Genomic DNA, 12,652 nt, shown 5'->3' on the forward strand with positions numbered 1-12,652 from the left:
GCTGGGTGTGGCCTGCGAGCACTGCCTCTGCCTCGCCTTTGCCTGCAACCTGCTGCTTTGATGAACAGCTCCAGGAAAGGTTTCTTCATGACTGTGTCTCCTGATGCATGTTTGAGCCAGGTTCATTCTGCCTCATTTTTAGCTCTTGCACCTAGAAAGAGAGTTGCCAGTTTGAAATGCTTCATCTAGTTTTGCAGTTCCAATAAAATATATCCAAATGAATATTAAAGAAACCAGTAAGTATCTTATTTAATGAGAACTTACACGGTGCTAAAGGCTTTATGTGTATTTTATTTTTCTCAGCCTTTTTATTGTGAACTATGCCACACGCAGACAGAAATAGTTTACAGCACAGAAATATACATCTGAGCGAATGAACACAAAGCAAACATCCATATAACCATCACTTAAGTTAAAAAAGAAATACAAGCCGGGCTCGGTGGCTCAGCCTATAATCCCGCGCCTTTGGGAGGCTGAGGTGAGTGGATTGCCTGAGCCCGCCGGGTTCGAGACTTACCTGGGCAACTTAGTGAGACCTCATCTCTACAATAAATCAAAAAAATTAGCCAGGTGTGGTAGTGCGCACCTGTAGTTCCAGCTACTTGGAAGACTGAGGCGGAAGGATCGCCTGAGCCCAGCAGGCTGAGGCTGCGGTGGCCGGGAGCGTGCCACTGCACTCCAGTCTGGGCGACAGAGTGAGACTCCAACTCAAAAAAAAGAAATACAACATGGATAGTATCCTAGAAACCACCCTATTGGTTCTCCTTGTCACTAACCCCCCATTCCTCATCAGAGGTAGTGTATTGCTAACATCGAAGCAATCACTTCCATGTTCCTTTTGATTGGCAGTCGCCAAATATGCATCTCCAAAGCTGGATCTTGTCTAGTCTTTTGTGAATTTCATACAGAGGAAATCTCACAGTGTGTGTTCTTTTGTGTTCAACTTCTTTTACTCAGCAAGATGTTTGAGAGTCATCCATCTTGTTACACATAACTGTGATTCACTCATCTTCTTGCTGTATAACATTGCATTGCATTAAAAAAAATTCACCTATCCACTCTATTGTTAAATAACATCTGAGCTGGTTCCAGATTATGGTCATTGTAACTCATTGTAACAGTGCAGCTTTGAACATTGTTGCACAGGCCTTCTGATGCACACAGGAGTTGCTGGACCATGAGCCATGTGTGTCCTCCACTCCAGTAGACAATGCTTGATGTAGTTTGGACGCTTGTACTCTCCAAATCTCATGTTGAAATGGAACCCTCAATGTTGGAGGTAGGAACTAGTGAAAGGTGTTTGGATAAGGGGGCTGAATCCTCGTGAATGGCTTGGTGCCGTTCTCGTGGTCATGAGTGAGTTCTCATTCTGTTAGTTCACGTGAGAGCAGGTTGTGTAAAAGAGCCCGGAGTATTCTTTCTTCCTCTTGTTTCCTCTCTCACCACGTGACAGACTTGTTCTCCTTCCCCTTCTGCCATGATTGTAAGCTTCCTGAGGCCCTGCCAGAAACCAAGCAGATGCTGGTGTCATGCTTCTTGTAGAGCCTGCAGAGCCGCGAGCCAAATAAACCTATTTTTATATACTACCCAGCCCCAGGTATTCTTTTACAGCAACGCAAAACAGACTGTTACAATGTCGGACATTTCTCAAAGTGGCTGCACTAGTTTTCAGTTCCATGTTTCATCGTCTCTCCAACACTGGGTTTTGCCAGTTGTCCTCATGGTAGCTGTCCTGTGGGTTTGTACAGCTGCCCACTGTGGTTTTGCTTGGCATCTCCCATTATTGGTGAGACCGAACACCCTCTCATATGTTCCTTGGCCACCAGGGTCTCCTCCTCTGAAAAGAGACTGCTTGGTTCTTCTGCTCATTCTTCCACTGGGTTATCTGCTCATCTCTTTTGATTCTCAGGACATTCTGGACACAAGCCTTCTCTGTAATGTGTGACGAAACAGCCCCTTCACTCCAAGACCTGACTCCTCATTCTCCCAGTGATGTATTCAGATGAACCGAGGTACTGATTTTAAAGTAGATCCGCACATGTGATCCTTCCAAAATTCCTGTGAAGTAGAATTACTGCCCCATCCAGAAGGTGAGGAAACCGATGCTTACAGAGGTTAGGTAATGTGCTAAGAAGTGGCAGCCCTGAGATTAGCTCCCAGACCTGTCTGACTCCAGAGCTCATGCACTTAATCCTGAGGCTCTACGAATAACAATTGGCTATTTGTATTTGAGTCTTGGCCACAGCCCTAGCAAGCAACACATGAGAGCCAGATTTATAGATTTCTGTTTCTTTGTTAATCACACTCTCAACCACTGTTCCACGCTGGGTGGATGCACACAAACTGTTGACCGATCATTGTTAAATATTTGCTTAAAAATACTGTGAACTGAATCCTGAAAGGAATGTCGGAAGAGAAATATTATCAGGCACACTTGCTAAAATGTTAGCTCTTGTTAACCTCTTTTATTTATTTTTTAACCGAGTTTTAACACTCAAGCTCAATCACTCGGCTCGGTCCTCCCAATCATAAGGCTTGACAGAGGAAAGATCAAGCATGAGAATTAGAGTGGTCTCTCTGGGTCCCCCCATGGACACTTGGCATCACGTTTAGAGGCACAGGAGTGAAGATCGCCACGGTCCCTGAACGGAACTGCGTGTGGAAGGACTTTGCTGTCCTGCACGTGACTGAGTAGGCAGGAGGAATGAAGGGTGATGTCCACTCATGGCGCTTCATCCTTGTGTACAGCCCGAGACAGGGGAAACCAGAAGGATGGAACAGGAATATGGGCAGACACCAGCCAAAGAGAAGCTGGAGTAGCAACAGTCATATCAGAAGGACTCTAAGCTCAGATTCCTTTGCTTCTCACAACAAACCTTCCCACATGCCAGCCACATGGCTCAGTCACCCGTGCTTACCCGGTGGAACAGTCCTGGCATTCTAGTTTATTTCCAAGTGGCCTTACAAGAAAGAGCTTAAGGAAAAAGAAAGGCAAGGCATTCTTTTCTCCTGGACGCTTGTGTCGTGTGAGGCCAAGGAGAAGGCTCAGCTTTGACCTTGAGGTGTCACTGTTGGTTCAGGTACAAAGAGGCCTCCCTGGACACGCCTCCCTGTGAATGGAGGTGGCTCATGCCTCCCTGCGAATGGAGGTGGCTCATAAGGAGCCAGCACCATGTTTATCTCACTGGGGTGACACCCGGGGGCACCACGGAGGTGTCTCAAGCGGTAAAGATTTTCTCCCTGGGAGGAACTGTACTACCTTTTGGCAATCACCCTAAGCAAACAAACGATGTTTAAAATACAGATGCCTTGGCAGAAGTCCACAGACAGGGGTCCCTAACAGGGACTTGTGGTTAAGACCACCACAGTGGGAGGGGTCAATACCTGGAGCGACAAACCTCCCTTTTGCCTAGCTGCTCCTTCCGGCCCCGAGACAGCAGGGCCTGTGGGGTCCAGCACGCAAGACACCTCCATCGCCTCCAGTGTTTATTCCGTGGTAAACATTGATTCCAATCAAAAACCTTATTTTCAATGGCCACATTCTGAGACTGTGTGTTCCAAGGGCGCAAACAAAAAGAAAAGAAAAAAAGTATCCTGAACACAAGCCCTAATTAACCCTCAGAGAAGAGCAGACCTGATCGTGACCGCAGTTCACGCAGGGAGAACCTCAGCGCGGCTCTAAGGGCCAGTGTGGAGACCAGAAGTCCAGGTGACCTTGGATCCCAGCCGACTCTCCTCAAGCCACGCCCTTCCACTATTCCACTCCCATTCCCCACCCCCAGCCTTCTGCCACCTGCAAATAGCAGAGGGTGATGAGTTCGCTGCCGACTGTGCACCTTGGGGTACAAAGGCAAGTGCAGATAGATTGCAGGAGAGCTTGCACTCTCAACGGGGAGACGAGAGTCTTCACATTAGGTAATCATGGAAAAAGCACACACCAGACCTTGCCGCTAAATGGTTAACAGCTCACATTTCTGTGTTTCAGGTGATCTTCAAGCACTTTGCATATGTGATCTTCACAGCAGGCCTAGAAAGCAGGTGCTTTAGAAAGGAGGAAATTGCAGCTCAGAGAGGTTAAGCCACCCGCTTGAGGCCTCTGATCAGGAAGGTACAACCCGGGACAGGACTCTCCCCTGGCAACCTGCAGGCTGGTGTCCCATAGCCCACCTCGTGCTCTGCAGACTCAGACGGTGTTGGGCCTTTGGAGGGTCCTGATGCATGTCAGCATGCTAGTGATCCCGAGAAGTTCTGCAGAAAACACTCAAAAATGGATCGGTTTATATTTCTTCCATCTGGAGGTTCTCACACTTAGCTGACAATGCAAGGCGCCCCTCTTTGATGGAGTGATGGTCTCCAGAGCATAGCAGTTAGTGAGCCAGGGCTGCTGGGGGCTTTGAAGGCAAGGGAGGAGCTTGTCTTCCCGGTTCTGCCATTGTCTCTGGGGCTCCTGTCTCTCCCTCCTCCAGGTTCCGCTGGAGGGTCCCACCCTCCCGGATCCGTCACCGGCAGATGGCTGGGCAGGACCATTAGATGCAGTCAGGGATTGGGGCAGAGGCTGTGTGTGGGGCCAGGCCCAGACAGGGACTCTTCAACCTTAATCAGGACTTTTTTAAGTTGTGAGAAATAGAAAGACAATACAATGACTTAAGAAAAAAAACAAAAGGAACTTAAAGTATCTGCCAGATAAGGTTGACTCCACAGCTGTTTGTCTAGGGGCTCAAATAAAATCACTGTCTCTCTGTCTCTGTCTCTGTCTTGCTTTTCTCTTCGTCTCTATGTGAGCTTTGCCTTCCTGTGTGCTGGTCTTCTTCTCGGGTAACATTCTTCCATGGGGACCGACGGCAGCTCCATCACCTTGACTGCTGGGAGATTCAGAAGAAAGAGCTTTTTCTCCTTCCATATAGATCAGCCCAAACCAGGGTTTTGGCTCTTTCTGAACTCAGTTAGGTCATGGGACCACCCCTGAGTCAATGCCTGCCACCAAGAGGTTGTGGCATTTCTTTGACTGGCCAGGTGTGCGTCATGTATTTAGGGGTGGGGCTACCCCCGCCTCGCTCCGTGGAAGGCGAGTTGGAGACGGGCATCTTCCTCGTCTCTGCCCATCACAGTCTGTTATAAGGGCAAGAGGTCACCAGACACGGGTCAGGCAGACCCAACGGTGTCTACAGTGGGGGGGGGAGGGGCGATTGCCATGAGCCAGGGGCTGTCTATTCTGTGGCTCACCCTCTGACACAGCAGTTCCACTTCTAAGAGTGTGTCCTAAGATAATTGGACAAGCTTGCACACATCTCTCTATCTATCTCTATGTCCGTCTATCTATCTATCTATCTATCTATCCATCTATCTATCCATCTCATATATACGATGACACCCATCACAATACAACTTACAGTAGTGAAAACCAGAAAATCTGTCAGAAGAGAATTGTTACATGAAATAGCTCAACAAGGTACACACGACCTTTCCATGTGATCATGTCTGTAATGACATTTTCAAGGACTTCTTTGTACATTCTAATAAAGTGGAAGATGCTTAAGAAATTTATCAGTTGTAATTCTGAACTTTTATTCAATTCTAATTTTTTAATCAAAGAAGGAATTGTTCAAGTAAATCATTCACACCAAGATACTGTGCAGCCAACAAAAAAGTATGTATTAATAGGTCTATATTTATTACTTTTAAGACGTCCACAACATGTAACTGAATGGACAAACAGGTGTAAAAAAATCCATGGTAAGATCTCACTTTTTTTCATCTTTTTTTTTTTAATATATGTGCATAGAGAGATGTTAGATAATTTTCACAGTATTAGCATTGTTTATTGCTGGGTGCTGGCATTGTGAGTAATCTTTGCTCTTTCTTGAATTTTTATCACAAGCATGCATATTTTTGTAATCAGAAACAATCAAATTACTTATTTATTTATTTACTCGAGTCGGGGTCTCACTCTGTGACTGAGCCTGGAATGCAGTGGCATGATCACAGGTCACTACAGCCTTGACTTCCTGGGCTCGGGTGATCCTTCTGCCTCAGTTTCCCGAGTAGCTGGGACTAAGTTGCCATTCTGCCCAACTTATCTTCTGATTTTGTGTAGAGATGAGCTCTCACTATGTTGTCGAGGCTGGTCTTGAACTCCTAGGATCAAGCCTTTTCCCCATCTTGGCCTCCGACGGTGCTGGGATTACAGGGCCTGGCTGAGTTATTTATTATTGAAAACCAACCCACAAGCAAAAAACCTCTTATTGCCTATGCTAATGGAAGGTTCCTGGTGTGGGAGATTCCTGGTGTGGGAGAATCCTGTCTTCTACCTTTAGAATCTGCATGTTTTCAAGGAAAATGTTGCACAAGCTGAGGCTAAGGGAACTGCCGGGAGTTTGTTCCTAAAGCACCCTCTCCTGTCCTTGTCATGGTCATCTGTGGAGGCCTGGCTTTGTGCCTTGCTTGCACTTTAGCAGGGTTTCAGTTCTCATGGTGTCTGGGGGAGGTGGCCCAGAGTTGTAAATAACCCTCTGATGCCCATCTCTTCCGCACGCCTGGGACAGTAAATCTTTCCTAACCAGCGCCTCTCTCCCCTTCCCTCCCCCTCTCCCCGTCTGTGGTGTCTCCAGTAGCAAAGCCTCCAAGTGCCTTTGTGTCTCCTGGGCTGGGTACACGCACCTCAGCCTGGCTGCACCCAAAACCGCCCAAGGACTTGTGTGCTGGTCTGGAAGTCCAGAGCTTTTGTTGATTTTACGGTTAAATCGCTTTGTGAAAAGGAACCTTTGCTGGTTTCGTTTATTCTGTCCCTAATATGGAGTCATGCTCAGCTGCCCCAAGGACAAAAGGATCTTTCCTTGCTAATAAAGCCATGGTTTCAGCTCGGGAAAGTTTTTCGAGCAGCTGAACTCAACTCTAAGTTGGGGCGATTCAAGATTTTGCCATTTTTCAGTCCGTTTCACATAAGGTCATTAAAGGAAAAATGCGAATTAACTTTGAAATAAAAAGCCAGAAGTTTAAAAAGGCGTTTGTCTCGAGTCGTGACGTAAGGCCACATGGCTGTGTTTTGGTGCCTGTATCTTATCTCTGAGACGACACCCTTCTTTGTGCTTTCACTCACCTTGAACGGAATGGGGGATCACATATGGGGTATATTTTCCAAGTGAAGTCGTTTGGATAATCATAGTTTTAGCAAAGACAATCCCTAATATCTGTAGAGTGCATTCTCCACACTGCTGCCAGGGTTGGTTGACCAAGTTACTAAGACGAGTTCTTAGCAAGTGACTCCATTGCTCAAAAACCTTTGATGAGCCTCCATTGCCTGTGTGACGGAGTCCAAACTCCTTAGCTCAGTATTCGAGGGCCCTCCGCGTTTAACCCCAGCCTGCCCTGCCTCCACGCCCCGCAATTGCAGCACTGAGGCCATTTCCAGCCCTTACGGCTGACTCCTCTGTGTGGGGTGCCCTCTGTCCCCCTTCCTCAAGGGCTGATTCTACCCTCTCCAGGAGACCTCCGTGCTCTCCCTCTTGAAGACCTAACCGCTCAGACTCAGTTTACATTCTTTATCTTCTCCTAGATTCCCAAGTCTGGGTAAGTTACGGGTCTCCTGGGCAGCTTGATAAAGATACAATTCCCGAGGCCCACACCGGATCAACAGAATTAGAATCTCTGGGAGTGAAGCTCAGGCGTCTGTGAAGGTAAAACAGTTTTCTAGGTATTCTGACCGGCAAACAGGCTTGGTGACGAGTAACCTGGGACAAGCAGTGCTTCTCCCATGGGCCCAGCCTGTAGTGACAGTCAGAGGGAGGGAGGGAGGTAGCCGAGAGCTCAGGTGCACCGAGGACCTGCTCTGTGCCAGGTCACGCTCCGGGAGCCTTCATACCTGCTCATGTAATCTGAACACCTTGAGAAACAGATGATGGCATGTCCAGCACTCCAGGTGAGGAAAACAAAGCTCAGGGGGTTAGGCACCGTGTCTGAGGTTCCTGCTTGTATGTAGTGGAGCAGTTAACAGAACCGGCTCTGCTGTCGCTGGGCTCTTATTCTTTTTTCTTAGCACACGTTAAATCAGTGCTAAAGAAAGTCAATAGACATCCGGGTTTGTAGATGCTCCATGCCTCACGCTCCTCCATTCGATCAACTTGCAAGACTTATCCATTTCGTTTGCTCTTTTCCATTCTCTGTCATGGAGACCTCGGAAACAACCTCCTAATTCAACTCACACCATCTCCCCTGGAGCCCATTTTCCCAAGAGCAGTGGAGTGATGGTTTAAACTTGCAAATTTGCCAGAGCTACTCTCCTGTGGTACCACCTGTAAGCTTTTCATTTTTCTAGACAAATATGTTGATTTTTTTTTTCTTGATAGTGTCAAGGTTTTCTGACCTTTTTTTTTTTTTTTTTGAGTTAAGGTCTCACTCTGTTGACCAGGTTGGATTGCAGTGGCACAATCACGGTGCACTACAGCCTCACCTTCTGGGCTTAGGCGGTCCTTCTGCCTCAGCCTCCCAACTAGCTGGGACTATAGGTGTGCACCACCACACTCGGCTAATTTTTAACATTTTTTTGTACTAGACTGGTTTTGAATTCCTGGCCCCAAGTGATCCTCCTGCCTTGGCTTCCCAAAATGCTGGAATTACAGATGTCAGCCACCGCATCCATCTAGGTTTTCAGCCTTCATAATGAGTATTTAAGTCCCCAGCCCTCTACATTTCTAACGTAAACCACAGTATAGGGGTTCAATTTTATAACACATTAAGAGTTTATGAACATTGACATGGAAGGCACACCTTAGAAAAATGGGTGATAGGCATGCATAAGCAATTCACAGATGAGAACATCCACCCGATGAATAAACAAATGAAAAGACCTCAAATTGCTCGTGACCAAAGAAACAAAATGCTGTCACTCACTATCCCTCACCCTTTCACACTAGAAAAGATGAAAACCAGCCATGAGACTTATTGCTGGTCATGATGTGGGGAGAAGTGCATTTGCATAAATTGCTGCTTCAAATGGGAATTTCTCCAACTTTTCTGGAAAGCATTCCAGCAACACGTTAAAAGTAAACACGGCAAAGACTGTGCTCTAACTTCCCATTCCTGGGGACCTTTCTGCTTTCCAGGATTAAGATAGTATTATGTGACTGTCCATCTCTAAAAGAATTGCTGATTTTACTACAGAGCATTCACATGACTCCATTCAACATGTGAATTGGAGCTAAATGGACCTGGATGTATTTGTATGCAGTATGGTTGAGTGAGCAAGGCAAGACGCAGAAAAGCATAGAATCTTATTTTGTAAAACGTTACTGCACAAACACAGCCACACACAGCCTTTTAGATGTGAACTGTGCATGAGTGTGTGCACGCACGTGCCTGTGTGTGTGTGTGTGTGTGTGCATCCATGGTTACATGAAGAGGTTGTCACCGAGGGCTACTGGGGCGTGAGGGTCGCTGATGACAGGGAGTGGAGGGGAAAGGGAGGGAGTGAGTTCAGACAACAGAGATAAAGGATCTTAAAACTATAGAAAAATCATGTCAGCATGCACGATATGATGTGCATACACCAAATTATATATGCATGCTCAAAAATGTGAAAAAGTTAATAATGCAGATCTAATTACTTTATTCCTCCACCTAGAGCTTGTCAGTGGCTTCCTGTTCCCCTGTGGTAAAATGGGGAGTTTTCAGCCTGGCTCCAGAGGCTCCTGTTCCCCTCTCCTCTCCCCTAGAATGTTCTCTGTGGTACAGACACATCGCCCCTGGGACCTCTCGGTCTCCAGTCTCCTGCACTGCCTCCTGCTTCCCTTTGAGCCTTCACACCCAAGATGCTCTCTCTGTCCCATTTTCCTGGAGGATTCTCTTGTTATTTATTTATTGCAGATGCTGTATTTAAGGTGTGCCCCATGGTGTTTTGACGTACACACACACAGTGAAATGATGACTACAGTCTGGGTATCAGCTGGAGCATGAGTTTCTCAGGGAACTTTCCTTGACCCTCAGATGTGGTTAGGTGTCCTGATACTTATTCTCATGGTTCTCTGTCCTTAAACTTCTATTGCATGATTAGCCTCTGTTTCTGAGCTTTACTCAGGTTTTCCTAGTTGTAACTTTTGGTTTATTTGTTGTGCCTGAATTGAATAAGTAGCCAAGGCTTGAGCACTGTACCCCAGATCTCATCATCGTGGGAAGGGTAGAGACATTTCTCCAATGCTTCTTGCCACCCGTGGCTCTCTCAGGCATGATGAGGCCTTTTGTAATTCCCAGGGGAAGCAGGTTCTGCCAGTGTATGGCACTCATGAGGGCTGGGATGTCCATTCTAGCATCGTCTTAAATATCCCCCACCATACCCTTTCGGTCCCTCCTGTCACCTGTGCTCCTTGGACACCCCGGGCTCCCACTCTGCCTCCCTCTGCATCTGTCCTGCCCCGAGGAAACCCAGGCAGAGGAGCCCTCATCACCGCCTCTATAAAAAGCCACCTGCCCTGTGATCATGTTCAGGGCCTGGGAAGAGGCTAACGTGAGGGTGACTTTAAATTCCAGGATGTGTCTGGGGCAGTAGGAGCTGACACTTGCTGTTCCACCCGACAACTAACCCAGGCAGGCGTGAAGGGACTTGCATGTGTCTAATTAAACATGTTTACGGGAAAACAACCCAACTTATAAGAAGAGAAAGCATTAATTGAGCTCACTTCAAACTGTAATGTTGATAAATTCTTTTTTAGAATAACAGCTTTATTTCTGCAAGCAGTTACATCTCTAGATTCACAAAAAGCGGAGAAAGGAAGACGAGATATTATGACTCTCTTTTTCCAGGAGAAGAAGCCAGAGCTCCATCAAGGTCACTGCTCTGGGTAAGATTAGGGGAAATATTCAGATCTCAAACTGAGAAGAAAATGAGGAAATGTATTCTGCGACATGGATCCTTGAAACCCGGGGAGTGCTAATTCCAAGAGCATTTTATACTAAATAACCCCAGCGTCCTGTCCCGCTTGTGGTCACCCTGTCCTCTGCGCAGAGAGGATTCAGTGGGATAATAATCCCATCAGTGCTGAGGAAGGCTTCCCACATAAATTCCATAGCAAATGGGAGTGCAGAGAGAGAGTGTCCTGCTTAGTAAGGCAACATCACTTGGGTGTTAGTTTTTCCCCTAGAAAAGTGCCCGAGATCGCTGGTGATCTCTGCCGTGGGCGAGGCGGCGAGAGCTCAGTCTGCGGGGTTGGCCGGCTTTTCCTTCTCATCAGGGTTGTCCAGCATCCTCAGCCTTCTCTCCAGCCTCTGCCTCCATTCTTCTCGGAGCCTGAGGAGGAGGAACGGTGCTCATGGTTAGTGCATTGTTGCTACACCTGCTGGCCCACCCAAGTGCTTTTGTCTTCTGTTCAAGGATATTTTTTAAAAGAAACCCATGGCTTTTGCAAATGCATAAAGATAAGGAAATGAATAGGACACACAGGCAAAGCCCATGGATAGATAGTTCTATCCCCAGTTTAATCTTTTCCAAATTGACATGCGGATTCGGTGGACTCTCAGTCAAGATCCCAGCCATGTTTCTGCAGTTATCAATAAGCTGATTCCAGATTTTATATGGAAAGGCAAAAGAAGCAGACTAGCCAAAAAGACTTTGAAGAAGAATGTAGTTGGAGGATTCACACTCCCTGACTTTGAGGCGTCATCTAAAGTTATCATCATCAAGACGGTATGGCGTCAGTGGAGGAGCAAATGAATGGATTAATAGCATGGGATAGAAAGTCCAGAAATAAATACACAGTAACACGACCGACTGATTTTTGACAAGGCAAGAAGAAAACTCAGTAAGAAAGAATAGGACTTTTTAACAAATGGTGCTGGAACATTATATATCCATCTACAGAAAATAGATTTTGAATCTGCTAAGGTCTGAATGTTTGTGTTTCCCTTCGGATTCATATGTTGAAATCCTAACTCCCAACAAGACAGCATTAACCTCTGCTTAATTATGGGCCCAGGAAACAATAGGCATCTAGAATTGTGTTCTGAGATCCTGGGGGGTTAGGCAATATGCAATTATTATAGGAAAATCAGAATATACAAAGAAAAAATTTTTAAAATTTGAATTCGCCTTAATTTTCATTCTTATAAATAACCCTACAGTTAGTATGCTACTTGATACTCTTTCCATATCCCAGTCTGTTTTCCTGATGGGATTCCCAGAAGTGAAATATTACCACTTAGAGGGTATAAATATTTTGAAGGCTCTAGGCACTTATTACCAGATTGGCTTCAGGAAAACTTCTTATTTAAATCTCTGCTTAATTATGGGCCCAGGAAAGAATGGAAAGAATCTGGAATGCTGACCTGTTGTTTGGTGGTGCTTGTTGCATAAGCACACGAGCAACCAAGGACTGAAAACTGAGATGCTGACAAAGAATGAGGGACGTGGGGAGAGATGGTCAAGACGCTGGTCGCCGTTCATTCTACCTCAACTTTAAATGCAGATGAATGCCATAAAAATAGAGCTTGCTGTCCCACAAGCAGGCAGCTACCTCACACGTGGGTTCTCGAACGCTGCTGCGGACCACTGATCAGGGGACACTGTACTTAAGCAATGGTGATTTCTTGAGGTTATGTAACCTGTTTTGACACCTACATCTTAGCAGTTTTCACAGTTGCGTTTCTTCATGGTGGCTCTCAGCACTCA

The sequence above is a fragment of the Carlito syrichta genome, unplaced genomic scaffold (assembly GCF_000164805.1).
Source record: "Carlito syrichta isolate Samal-C Ts95f unplaced genomic scaffold, Tarsius_syrichta-2.0.1 Scaffold314681, whole genome shotgun sequence".
Lineage (NCBI taxonomy): Eukaryota > Metazoa > Chordata > Mammalia > Primates > Tarsiidae > Carlito > Carlito syrichta.